This window comes from Myripristis murdjan, chromosome 10 (assembly GCF_902150065.1).
Source record: "Myripristis murdjan chromosome 10, fMyrMur1.1, whole genome shotgun sequence".
Taxonomy (NCBI): Eukaryota; Metazoa; Chordata; class Actinopteri; order Holocentriformes; family Holocentridae; genus Myripristis; species Myripristis murdjan.
Genome location: NC_043989.1, coordinates 1,637,447 through 1,641,956, shown reverse-complemented (window position 1 = coordinate 1,641,956; position 4,510 = coordinate 1,637,447).

The window sequence follows — 4,510 nt, the reverse complement described above, 5'->3', positions numbered from 1 at the left end:
TCTTCCTTCTCCAGGCTGGTTTTCTGAGTCCTCCTACTTCCGCCCTCAGAGTCACTGACACTGATTTTCTCCTCCTTCCTTCCTCCCTCCTCTCCTTCCCTCTGCCCTGTTTCCTTTCCTTCCTTTTCCTCCTTCCTTCCCTAGAGAGGGAATACCTAATCTCAGCAAACATTAGGGACCTGCGGCGGCGGATTAGGGCCCCTGTAGGGGGAAGAATATGCAGCAAGAAAAAAGAAAAAAAACTCAACATTTCTGAGATTAAAGTCGTAAAGGTCTACATTTATATTCATATTTACATTATATTTAAATGTGGACAGTATCTCGACACAGATTAGCAGACATATTAATTAATATACTGAAGTTACTCCACAAACACAAGCTACAAAATATAAAAACTAATTCAATACATTTCAGTGCATCTAGCTGTAAATATTGCCCATCCACTTGGAAACAGGATCCTTTCATTTTAACACCTTAAAATATTCTCAACTGGACCCTGAAAAAAATGAGAGGTTTTGTGTGTGGATTAAGAAATTATGGACTGATAATGATGTAAAATGCACCTAAAAAGTTCTGCTAATGTAATTTTAATACTTATTGTTATTCATTCCTCCTTTTACCTTCATCTGCACCCTGAATCAGAATCTGAATCCTATGACAGTGTATTAGGGCCACTGGGAGGGGCAATATTCTGAGATTAAAGTCACAAATTTATCAGAAAAAAGTCAGATATTCTCTGAGATTAAAGTGACAAATTTATGAGACAAAAATCACAAATTTAAGAGAAAAAACTTGAAAATTCTGAGATTAGAAAGTTACAAATTTACAAGGAAAAAACTTGGAAAAATAGATTTCCTGTTACTTCCTATAATCTCAGAATTTTTGAGGGTTTTTTTCCTCATATATTTGTGAGAAAACTGGAAATCCCCACCTTCATGTTCATGTCATTCATCTCAGTAATGTTCTAATTTTGTGCTAAGAAGTCTGTAAAAAATAAATAAATAAAACTGAATGGAGGAATGAAGATACAGTATATATGGCACAGTCATAATTATCAGATTAATTATCATTAACAGCAAATCTGCAGTTGGGTGACAGTTGTGGATTGAATTTGATTGTTATCACATATCAGTTCAGTTATTATATTCTGGAAAACTGAAATATCCACGCTTCCTGTTGATGTAATAACTCCCATCAATGTAATAGTTATTACATTAACAGGAAAAAAAAAAAAAAAAAAAACGTATTACAGTAATGGCAGGTACCTTTTATTATGTTTGCAGGAAATTTATCTCATAAATGTCATTGTGCTGAGTAACGCAACAGCTCATGTTTGTCCAGACTCTGTCTACATTTAAATATAATATCTTGTTGTTTAAAAAGCTGAGCGGACCAATCAGAGAGAGTGTAGCGTGTTAGCGCTGGCTAACTCCAGGACATGGATGACGAAGTGATAGATGCTGCCACTCATGTTGTTTTAAATTTAAACTAAAATCACTCAGAGTGACTTTGTGCACTGAAGGCATCTCTGAGAGAGCAGCGTGTTTTCTGACAGAGGTTAAAGGCACAGTCCGTCTGATTTGTTGTTGTGGTTTGTAAACACAACATTCAACGCTGACTCCTCCCCCCTGGCTGAGCTAACCGCCACCATTCCTAGGATGGTGACAGAATGAATGCCATCGCCATCCTAGGAAAAAAATGTGTCACTGGCCCCTGCCTGCATCGCTCTTCCTCCTCCTCCTCCTCTCCCTCAGCGCTCCAGCAGCTGAAAGCTCAACCAAACATTCCCTCTCGCTGTGGGAGGAGCTTCGTCTGCTCGCCGTTTCTCCTCGCTACACTTCTTTTTTTTCCGCATCTGCTATTTTCGTGGCTTCCTATTGGACATGGTGCTATCGATCTGGCACGGCGCTGCGCTGTGATTGGCCGGGAGCGACACACCTGCTGCCCAAAGGCCGACATCCGGAAGAGTCCTGAGCTCAGCCAAAGATCCAGATCCAGGCAGAGGGTAGGGTCCCTGGACACACACACACACACCAGCACACACTGCTAGTGGCTCACAGTCATGATGGAGAGGATCAGTTTTGAGTCCATACATCGTTTTGCAGGAGAATCCGGCTCATTCTGCGTTGAAGCCGAGCCTGCAGTGACGGGCTGAGGACACTTTGGGCCCGCTGGCAACTGGGAGCAGAAAACGTTCCTGCATGTTTCAGTTCAGGTACTTTATTTTTAATTTTTTACTGTATACAGCTACACATTGAATGAACTACTGTAACTGTTATTACTGTCATTACTACTACGATTATTATTAATTCTTCATGTATATATATACAATTTTTAAATTACCTTCATGTGTATACACATTTTATTGATTTTCATTTATAGCTTATTGTCTATATGTAATTTTTGCTTTGGCAACGTGTTTGATCCAAATCGTCATGACAGCAAAGCCTGTTGAACTGAACTGAACTGAGAGAGAGAGGAGAGCGTGGACTCTCGTTTTTTACGGCGTGCAAACTGAGAACGATGCTCAGAGCTTTCAAACCAACCTTCACTGGCATCTGTCAAGAGCCAGAGCAGTTTTATTTTCTGTATTTACATTTTATTTTCCCTTTTGCACCTTTTATTTTCTGTTTTCAGCAACATTCTGGTGTGAAAGGCCTTTGAAAGTCCATCCCTGCTGTTTGGCCTGTTAGGCGGAGGGTCACGGGGTCACCAAATGTCAGGTTTCATCCTCTAGGCCAGCAGCTCTCAAACCTTTTTCAATAATCTTCTCCCCTTTCATATATTTCTCAGCCCCGTTCCTCCTGTGAGCCTCCTGTGGTCAGAGGGTCAGTCCAGTTGGTCCTGACCAGTTGAGCCTCCTGTGGTCAGAGGGTCAGTCCAGCTCCATCAGTGTGAACCAACAACCTGATGCTGAGCAGATTCTCTTGTTTGTGTTTCTGCTTCTTCTTCTCTTCTTCCTCCTTGTTTCCAGCTGTATCGCTGCTACGCTTCAACCACTGATCCACTTTCTGGATTTGTTTTGTCTCGTCTTCCTGCTCAGAGTGAACAAACGTCCTCGCTCGACGATTTAAACCACAAACACACACACACACACACACACACACACACACATCTGACACCTTCAGGAAACCCAGATATAAAATATGCTTTATCAAACTTACATTTACATTTTTTATTCCACTTATTATAGCATAGGCTGATTATTTTTTAGGAATTATGCATGAACTGGTCACTGACTGACATTTACCAGGATTACCAGTATTGTGCTGCGTTCAAGATCACTGGGAACTGGGAAACATGGGTTTCCTGACCTCCCAGCTCAGCGTGGAACCTGTGGGGAACCTGAGAGGAGACGTGGAAAATTAAAATGTGAGCACAGCAGAAGCTCAGGAAAAGATCTGAATCTCAGAGGCATGAAGAGCCGCCCTGCAGCTTTCCCAGCAAACTGAATTAGGGCCTGATTAAGCCGTGCATAAATAGAAACTCCAACGTCTGTCGAAAACCTTCAAGCACGTAGTTTCTTCTTGCTCTTATTGCCGCCGCCCGGCTCATTTACTTTTACGTCACAGAGCTTCACGTCCCGTGTTTCCGACTAGGAATTACAAGTTGCAGGGACGTTCGAGCACTGTTTTTGCTGTTCAGAAGGAGGAAGCTTCCCAGTTCCCAGCTGTCCTGAACGCAGCATCAGATTGGTGGCTGCTGGTGAGCTATTATTTCATAATTATATTATTTCACAGGGACAATGGGCGGTTACATGACGTCCTCCCGTTGAGGAAAATCGTTTGTTTTAATGTGAAGCCGCTGACAGGTGAGGAGACGGCAGACGAGCTCATGACGCCACAAAGTTCAAATGTTCTGACACAAGTTTGTATCTCCAGGAGAACAGAAAAACACAGCAGGGCACTGTTTGAAATGTAGATAAAATGCCTTTTCTTTAATGGCCTGATTATTGTTAACCTTTAAAAAAAACTGCCTTCATCAAGTCCAAACAAACAGGAAACAAACGGAGAAATGAATACATCAATAAATATGATAATACACAAACAATTCAGTGTACAGTGTTGAGAACAGTTATTACAAGGAAGACCAAAAAAAAAAAAAAAAAATTCCAGTAAATTAATTTTACTGACAGAATCAGGGGTTAGAACCTTTTTTTTTTTTTTGCCCAGGATTGTTGATCTCGCCTTTAAAATATATTAAAGATTATAAAATTCTTTTATTTTATTTTATTTTATTTTTTTGGGTGGAGTCATTTTTTTTTACATTTAAATTTCTGGTTATTTTCTTTTGTTTTTCTCTCTTTTTTGTCCTCACATTTTTTAGATTCTACTAATGTCTTTATTATTATTGTTATTATGATTATGATTATTATTATGATTATTATTATTATTATTATTTTTCCAACCTGCTCCTCCACAGATCCAGTGAACCTGCTCAGGTGCTGAAGGGTTAAACAGTTTGGATGACAGACTTGAAGAAATCATTCAGATGATCTTTGAGAAAGTTT